Source organism: Epinephelus moara, chromosome 10, assembly GCF_006386435.1.
Source record: "Epinephelus moara isolate mb chromosome 10, YSFRI_EMoa_1.0, whole genome shotgun sequence".
NCBI lineage: Eukaryota > Metazoa > Chordata > Actinopteri > Perciformes > Serranidae > Epinephelus > Epinephelus moara.
Window position 1 is genome coordinate 24,140,170 of NC_065515.1, and position 10,328 is coordinate 24,150,497.

Sequence of the window (10,328 nt, forward strand, 5' to 3'; positions counted from 1 at the left end):
GTGTGTGTGTGTGTGTGTGTGTGTGTGTGTGTGTGTGTGTGTGTGTGTGTGTGTGTGTGTGTGTTGGCTGAGCTCCAGTGATTAAATACACCAAGTCCACAGTGCCCTTCTCTCCTCCGCAGAGGCTCAGAGCAACGGGACATCAAAGTGGCCCCACAATGGGACAGGACACAATGGTGGTAGTGCTACAGGAGCTTTTGGTTTTAGCTCAGTGGTGTGAGGTTGTCAGGAGAGAGCTCTGTAAAACACATGTATGCTGAGTGCAACTAAACACATGCTCACCTTACACACACACACCTGTCTCAAAGAGCAAAACTGTGGAAAGTGCCCGAGGGAGCAGCAAGCATCCCTTTATTATCACAACTTAAGGCGTGGAAATGAAACAGCAGTGTAAACCAAACCACCAGTTATCCATACAGCGGGCAAATTATCACCAAGCAGCAAAACATCAGGAGGGAGTGGTTTTTCAATGAGGTGATGAAAACAAGTTTACTTCCCACGAAACCTCAGAGACGACTTCATTCCTCTGTGGTTGCCAGCAGCAATATCAGAGTCACACTGTGACTATGATATTAAGACTAAATGACGCCCTAATAACACCGGACAATGGCAAGTGGACAGACATCCGGTCATGATGATCAACTATCATGTCTGTTCTTTTGTTCATTGGCAGGCGGCATGATGAGAGCAGTTATTACAATGTTTTGTTTGGATCAATACGCTTCACTTGTCTGGTGCTCTCTCCTTAGACACTGGCAGCTGCTGGATTGTATATTAAAATCCTATCTGTAAACTTTGAGATACAGAGACACAAAAATCAAAAAGAAATATTACTGCTAACAACAGAAGGATGGACTTCTGTTGCTTCTTTTTTGTTCATCCTTTGGTTTTTCTAAATACTTGTGATAAAAAGGCCAAATCTAAACAACACTTCAGTATATTGATTTATGGAATATGTTCAATGACATCAATGGTAAACATCAGGTTCAAAGAGCGAGCCTTCGTTCCAGACCTACAATTTTTTAACAGTCATACCAGTAGGAAACCATCGTAGACACAGCAGGGACACCACTTTCTCCAACAGCAGTATAGGCTCCACAGACCTCAGTGTATCAGCGCTACAAAAATGCTGTATTGTGAGGGCTGCGGTCTTTGTTATTCTCGTCACATGCAGTAGGTTGTGAACGTAAGTTTATTCATCTTTTCTCAAAAAGTTTTGAGAAATGAAGAAAGTCACTAACTAATCTTTAAGAAGTCATAATCACCTTACTTAAAAAATACATTTCATTTCAAAAATAGGCCCTGGAATAATAATAAATGGCGTCTATCCATTGAAGTTAGTTAAAGGAATACTTCACCCCTAGAATGATCATTTGTATATCAGTTATTCACCCTGTGTTACATTGAATTCATGAGGAAAACATCTGTCTCGCATGCCTCCACGGTAAACGGAGAATCCAAAAACAAAACAAAAATTCTTGATGAATTGAAGTAAATGGGGGCCATGTTAAACAACAGCAAAACTATATCAAAACCCAAGTTTACAAACTCTCACACAACCTGTGCAGTATAATCCAAGTCTTATTTATTCAATCGAATGCTCAGTACTTCCCAAACACATGCATTTTTGCTTAAACCAACACTTCTGAATAAACAAGCGTACATGAGAAGCACACCCAGGCAAGTATGTGCATTTAAACTCTGCTATTCCCTTCACTGCATACATGACAGGAAGCGACAGGACCGGGCGAGTGACAGCAGGACTCCTGGCCAATGAACGAGCTGGAAGGTAGACTGCATCAACAGTGTTCAAATGCTTGCCCAGTTGTGCTACTTGTATACACATTTTAAATATTAAGGTTCAACCTGGTCTCACTCTGAAGTTGTTGAAATCCGGCACTTGGGCAGTCACTTCCAGCGTCAGACACCAATGAAAAAAGCCGTCCTTTAACGTCGCCATGATATATTTTCAGGGGGAATTGCAGCTGGACAAGAACGAAAGTTAAGGTGGCGAAAGTCCGACTGGAGCGGGCGGGAGAGGTGGTGTATGGGTCCAACAAACTCCGACATTCACCTGGGAGAGCGGCGTTCATGTTCCGTAAGATTATAAAGCCAATCCCTGTTCTTTTTTTCCTAAACCTAACCTCGTGCTTTTGTTGCCTAAACCCAACCGTGTGTGTTTGTTGAAGGAAAAAAATGTCAATTACCGGTTTTATACCAACATAGTGCTTTTATTTTGAAAGAGACAGTCCCTAAACAGTAAATTTCCTGTGAAAATGGAAGTGTATTTTGAAAGAACACAATGCATGTAACAGGCAGAACTTAACACATCGTCCAAGAACATCAACAACCAACGCACCGAGGGAAACATTCACATCGTATCTGGACGTTGACGGTCCATGACCAAACGTCGATATGTGACGAGGTTGGAGTGAGAATGTGTTGTAAGATTTTCCCTTAAAAGCATGTGTACGACTGTATAAATGAGACTTAGATTATGCCGCATGAGTTGTGTGAGAGTTTGTAAACTTATGTTTTGATATAGTTTTGCTGTTGTTAAACGCGGCCCCCATTCATTCAAATCATCATGAATTTTCTCTGTTTTTGGATTCGTCATTCACTGAAGAGGCGTGTGAGAAACACAAAGTTTTCTTCAAGGATTCAGTAAAACGCAGAGTGAGTAATTTATATACAAATTATCATTTTGGGGTAGAATTCTTCCTTTAAAGAGTGGATTTTTCCTTTAGTTCAACTTTGTTCGGCTCAACAGCAGACAGAGCTCCTTTAAAAAAAAAAAAAAAAAAAGCCATCCCATGGGAGAAGGGATGATATTGGAGGAAGGTACTTTGGTTCAGGTCATAAACTTTGGGTTCTGTGGTATCCCTATTTGCTCCTCGCCCTTCCCGGCCCCACCTCCTCTCTTCAATTTCTCCAGTACCTCTGGGATGGGGTTGAGAATGGCTCCTGCCCAGCGTGGGCTTGAGTGACAGGAAGACAAGGCCACAGTGTTGTCATGGTGGTGCACCCCCACACCCTCCTTCACCCCTCACCGCCACCTCATTTTGCCCCCACCCCTTCCCTGTCCCTCATCAGACAAGCTGGGTGTCAGCGCAGAGACGGCACTGTGATTTATTGGTCTCTACTCCTCTGGGACCCCCCCACCCCCCTAACACACACACAGCCACACACAATCTCAACCCCTCCCTCCTCCTCACCCTCCATTTTTCCCATCCCCCCCTCTGCCCCCAACACACACACCCCTCCATCCATCCCCTCCCCTTCTGTCCTCTCCTGCTGCACGGCCCCCGGGGGAAAGAAGGGGTAATGACCCACATCAGCAGCAGCTATGCTCACATGCACACGCACACACGTATTTACACACACACACACACACACACATCTCGTCTCTCCTCCTTGCAGGCAGATACAAATAAATACCCCCTGTGACACACATACGTACACGTATGCACACATAAAACAGACGCTGACACATTTACACCCACGGGCATCTGTATGTGGGAACTCAGGAATTTCAGTGCCGTAATGCTGTTGCTCAAAAGTCTCCTTCAGCGAGGAGATCGATACTGAAGCATCTACTTCTGTGGTATTTGCTTAATAGTTATTTATTTTTGTAAATAGGACACAGTTTTCATCATAACACGTTGTAACCTCGGGAAGGAGGAATGTACACCTCTCCTTTTCACTGGGGGTTTTTCTTTATCAAACAGAACAATGGGATGATTTGTGTCTCCCCACAGTGAAGTGGAATAAGATCTCCTTTTGACTTTCCAAAAATCTCTGAATGCATCAGCTTGCACAATTTGGCCATGAAACTCAAAATTGCACTGCATGCTCACAGTGGTAATGACGAAGCAAGAGGACTTTTAGAAAATAGTTTCCTCATTGTTGCAGGAAGATAACTTCATGTGTGTTGCTAGGATTCCCAGACAAGGTCAATGCGATGGTTCATATTCTCACACACTGCAGGTGAGAAAAGAGCATCTTTTTCAGAGGCTGATTTTGAATTCAGGCGGTCGATCTGTACTGAGGGGAGAGTGAAGAGGTTAAATCTGAGCATTGACTTGCAAATGCTACTGACAGCACTCTCTGCGCGTGCTGTCACTCATCTCGCACAGCCGAGTGATACTCTCCTGCAGAAAGTATGCAGTTACTGCCACAGGTTTCCACTTTACATGAGTGCTGGCAAGCTGGAGAGTGAAGGTCAGGTGTTAATTTGTGTGTTAAAATAGGAAAGAGAATACATAAATTAATTCTGCATGCAAAGGAGGACGAGGGAAGTAGCAGAGAGGAAAATGAACTGCTGGATGATGGAGAGTTTGCTTCGAAATGAGATAAGATCAGGGGCGGAGCCAGGCATTGTAAACATCTGGGGCTCAGCTCAAACTTGGGGGGGGTTCTTCTTTATTCCTATTTATGGTCGCTGTATGCACTATTGTTCAAGCTATGTGAGATAACTAAAAAATTGTACATCATTTAGGAAAACTACAGCCTACATCCTATTTTGTATCCAACTGTTTTCCCACTGTCTTCATCACTCTGGAACCACAACACAACAACTGCTGATGATGACTCATTCTCACTCCTGCCACCAAAAAGATGTAGGAAAAAAAAAAAAGATTGGTAGGAATTTGGTGTAGCAGCATTACTAATCTTAAAACCTATTACTGTTATACTACGCCGGAGTTCACAGAATAAAAGTTTAGCTGACTAATCTGCTTGAAACCATGCCATAATTATCTGGGCTGCTCTAATTGCAAATCAAAGAACAACAAGGAAGAAACAACGAAAGTAAATGTGGTCTTCAATGCTCTGAATTGGATATTAGGGACACAGAGGAACATTTACACATAATTAAAATACATTTCTTTGGAGAATAGCAGTGGGATAAAAAAAATTAGTGTATATATTATTATGTGAATGACACAAAGTTGACAGTAGTTTAAAAACTTAAAAGATTCGGCGCTTTAAGAGAACATTTGGGGCTGGAGCTTCAGGAGCTACAAGGTAAGAAAGACTGTAAATATAAAGGTAGCAAATACAAATTCACAAAGAAGGTTCAAGTATAAAAATATCTATACACAGTGCCAACAAGCATGAAAAAGAAAGAAAATATAGCTTTTCTTGACAGAAATCAGATAAGCAATGATTGACAAAAGAACGCTAAAGACACTGAGAGATGCCTAAAATTAATATGCAGCACTATTCAGCCACATTTGTAAAGAGTAAGATGTTAAATAATGAAATAATTTCACTGTTGTTGGATAGAAGCTGTAAATTATGAACATAACATGGATCAATATAATGATATATGCCTTCCAGACAAACTCCCTCATCAAAACTCTCATGCTGTGCTGATGCAGAGCCTGTTGTGGGTTTTTACCTGCAGACAAACAGGCAACAGGCTAAAACACTGCATTACACTGCCACCTGCTGTTCAAGTGAAGTATTGCAGCCAGGTTGAGTGAGGTTGGCAGGATGGTGAGTCTGTATCAGTCACTCCAGGAAGCAACACTGCAATTTAATTTCTATTTAATTAAAGTTCACTGTGGGAAAATAACTAGTTTGGTCATTTGGATTTTTAATTCAACGATCAGCTGACTTCACATGTATTTTGAGGAGAAAGTTCCAGGTTAACTCACCTGACAGCTTGCTTTGCAAAATGCTCTTGAAACCAGGAAATCATCCGGTGAACAAACATAAAACTAATACTGACAAACAGCTCTTCACTGAGCCTGCAAATAATTTTAATATTTACTTTCGACTTCCTGGCGTCTTTATAAGAAGGTGAAAACTTTGTACAGACAGGGGAAAGCAGTGAAGTAGGGGCTACATACTGGACTGTATTCAGACGCCATTTTCCGGCAGCAGGCTGCAATTATAACTTTGTACCACACAGTGTCGCCATTACACTGTAAACACTGAGCTGTCAGGAAGTCACTGAGTATGGTGGGTTGAGTGTTTGGGGGTTTATACATGTATGCTCAGTCCGCACACAGGTTTATTTAAATGACATGACATTATTTTCCACAGAGATTTATTCTCTCACACAAGGAATTAAATGTGGGAATATGATTTCCTCACAGCCACTTTCACAAACAAGAAGCCCACTGAGGGCCATTGGGGAGCTTTACTAAAATAATCATAATTCAGCACTTACAGCAGTCATAATAGATTTAAATCTTGTCTTGCATCTTCACTGGTACCCTTCACCTTTATGGTGCCTGTGGACAGAGCAATATATCCTGAATTTAAAGGAAATTATTGACCCAGACCACCCAGCCAGACCCTAATATCTTTTTAACATAGTCACACAAATATTTATGATGTAATAAATGCTTAAAACGTTGATTTTATTGACTAAAGCTGCCCTTTGTAAACATATAAAATGTATTTCAAGTCAAGTTGTTTATTTAAATTTAAAAAAAAGTGCTTAGAAACAGTCACCCTGGTCAAGTAAAGGGGATTGGTCAACTTGCTGTAGGTCTATAAACTTATATAATTACTCAATTTATGATCAGTAAGATTGTTAAGGTGGTTCAGATTGTCTTGTCAAAAATGACAAAGTCATTGTTTCTCAAAGTTAATTGCAGATGACTTCATATAGAAAACAATTATGTCCATTACTTATCATATTAGGTGGTAGATGCCTCCTGGTGGAGGCGTTACGGGCACGTCCCACTGGTAGGAGGCCCCGAGGTAGACGAAGAACACGCTGGAGGGATTACATATCTCATCTGGTCCGGGAACACCTTGGGGTCCTTCAGGAGGAGCTGGAAAGTGTTGATGGGGAGAGGGACGTCCGGGGTGCTTTGCTTGACCTGCTGCCCCCACGACCTGGCCCCAGATAAGCGGATGAAAATGCATGGATGGATGGTAGATGCAACACTCTTCCTGCTAACAATTATAATAATGATGGCTTCTTCTTCTTCTTCTTCTTTCTCTTCTTCCTCTTCTTCTTCTCTTTCTTTCTTTCCCCTCATCCATACCCAACAAGGGGTGGGTCCCTGTACATTTCTATACTTCCTGTGAATATAATCCAATGAATCATATTTCCACATGTATTTTGTATCCACTTGTTCTTGTATCTACTGTTAAGACCTTGTTTTCTTATTTTTAAAAGTAGAGGTAGTCACATGTGTGTCCTGGGCCTAACAATGCATGATTACAGAAGAGTAAAATCACACATTGACTGAGGAAATTACTGCAGGGTATTAAATCATGGGATCAAATCAGGAGTGAACAAATATTTTTATTCTTTATTCATTAATTCAGTCTTGAAGGCTACTTTGATTAAATATTGGTCAAACTGTGTGCAGAACTGAAATGGTGCAAAAAGTATATCGCTGTTAGCTCTCAGTTTTCCAGTCATACCCAATTTTTGTAGTTGCAAGACTGTTTAGGGACCCCAGCATGCAGAAATATCTAAATACACCATATCGAAAAATGGCAATGTTCCGTTTTCCCTTGCTGAAATTCAGCATAACTTTGGAGCTTTATTTGGCCCCCTTTCCAGCAAGGTAGTATAACATGGTTGATACCAATGGATGCCTGATACAGCAAGTTTTATTTGCTGTACTCTGTAACTGGGATTTTCCTTTAGGAGCCACTGATTTTTGGTGAAACACACTGACTTAACTAGTCCGCCTCATGTTTACAATAGTGCCACTTGAGTTCTCTGTAAAAATACATTTATTTATCATGTGAATACTTAAAACTTGTATTGTCAGTTAGATCAGTAAGTAAATGGTTGTACTCGATCCAATTTAAGGGTCAACCATAGACCATGGACGACCATTCAAGGTGAAGCTGTTTGTATCTCTTTAGTTTATTCTATAAGAGTGCATCACATCTTAATTATCAGCTGGTCATATGTTTTGTATGTAAAAGTGAAGTTCAAAGGAACTTTAGGCATCAGATGGTGAATGGACTGGCACTTGTATAGCGCCTTCTTAGTCTTCTGACCACTCAAAGCATTTTAACACCACATTCATACACTGGTGGCCGAGGCTACCAAACAAGCTGCCACCTGCTGGTCGGTTAAACACTCACATGCACTCATTCACACATTAGAGTTCACTATCTTACCGAAGGATACTTCGACATGTGGAGTGGGGTCATTGGAGATCAAACCACCTATGTTTCTATTAGTGGACAACATGCGCTGCCTCCTGTGCCAATCACCCCAAGTAAATGTCAAGGAGTAGAAAGTACTCATCAGTACTTGAGTAAATGTACTTAGGTCCCTTTTCAGCAATGTAAATGGTCAAGTTGGTGACAAGGCTGGGTCCCATAGTCTGTAATATATGCATTATATCCTATGTGTTGTATCATGAGGTCAAGTGGAAGACTTTTCAATGACATGCAGTCCAGTATCTTTGAAGCCACAGTGTTTATCTAATGGCAGTCCAAGAAAGCAAAGCTATCAATATTTTATGCTTCATCAACACCATCTTTTTATAATGCAATCATAAAACTCAGCCACAAACTTCTTCTTAGCTTTTGTTTGTCTTTCTTTAACTACTCTACCTTCTTATTACTGAGGTAAATGCAACTTTCTTTCCTTTCCCCCCTCCAGTGCTTTGCTGCTAGCAGTTTCCCCTCTTCAGAAGATTGTTGAGTTTTAGGAATATGAACCATCTTCTCCTTCTCCGTCTTGGCCGGCAGCACGCACACTAACATTTTCCCTGCTTTCATTCACTATTCCCTCTCACTCTGCAGATTTCTGGCACAGGCAGGCATCTTGTATTTTCCAGGGGAGACCAGCTGGCTGTTGAGCAGACCCAAGCCTCCCACTTCCCCTTGTGGTCCTTCTCTCTCTCTCTCTGTGCTGCAGCTACATGGACAACAGCTACGCTTGAAGAGAGAAGCCAATTTTAAACCCATTGTGGTTACGAATAAAGCTCAATTACCGAGTGTCTAAAGAGGGGGAAAATCAGGTTTAACATAATTGCCAGCAAGAATGAGATCAGTTTCAAGAGTCAGATGTCAGCCTGATTCTGCTTCTTGTGCTGTTGTGCTAATGGATATTATAATTTCAAGTCCAGCTTGCATGTAGAAAGAAACATTAGAGGTCTGAAGCAATTTCCATCACAGCTACGGGATTTATCATCAGCCGGAAAATAAGTTATCACAAAGACAGACCACATTTGGAGTAGCTACTGTAAACAGGAGTGCTGAATAAGTTCAGACTGATATACAACACCCTCGAACCCCACTGGGAGTGAGCGACTATGTACTCAGTGTAGCTGATTTAGTAACCAGTCAGAACGTTTAGTTTGGGTTCCACAAATCATAGTTAAAGTGTCATTTAGGAAAATATGTTGGTGTTTGTGAATTACCATCTCTAAAGTGAAAAAATGCTGAGTCAGAGGTTTTGAATCGTGTGTGCTGAGCTCGCTGATGGGTTAAATAAATACACACGTTATGCTAGGTCTGTATCTCCTCTCTGGCCCCATAAGATAATACATAACTCTCTGCAATCTAAATCTGGAAAGTTAAACACAACATAGCAGCATTATAAAAACATCTCGGGTTGAACACTGTCATGTAGCTGCGTGAGAGACACATATCATCCTTGGCTGATGAGATGGGTGGTCTCTGCATGAGTGCTTTATAGTGTGTGTCATTTTCTTTTGCATAAACAACAGAAACAAAACTCCACCTTTCCTGATCATCGTTCTTGTGCATTAATAACTGCAGCCTGTGTTCATCCACGTGGCCTCCACTACACGCTGCTGTTCCTTTTGGAATGACATCATTCCGGCCTGAAACAGGACCGTGGGCTGTTTCCCAACAGAGGCCCTGTCACACACGGCCTCTAGCGACGTGCCCGGGGTTTGTTTACCTCTCCGTGTCGCTACTATTCCACAGCGGGACACGTTTTCCCCTCGACCATAAATCTATAAAGTCTTGCATGACTTGCAGGGTCGAGGAAGAACGACGTGAAGCCCCCAGCCGAGGCTGGAGGAATGGTGTGTGTGTGTAAATATATAAATATATAAATCCCTCGTCGGGGTCACTGGTGGTAGTGGTGAGGATGGCCAGCAGCCAGATAAGCTGCTTCTGCTCTCCCTCTCTCTGGCTCTCCCTCCCTCAGCTGCCTGGAAGAAATGTGCCATTATCCAGCAAGGCCCCTACAGCCGGGCCCCCGAGCACAGAGCTGCTGTCCAATACAACATGCAAAGGCCAAGAGACTGGAGACTGGATGCTGGAGATGAGAGAACTTCGGATACCTCCTCAGACTGTTTACGACCACCTCTACTACGGCCAAGAGCTGCTCCTGCCCCACTACCTTTTCCTCACTACCT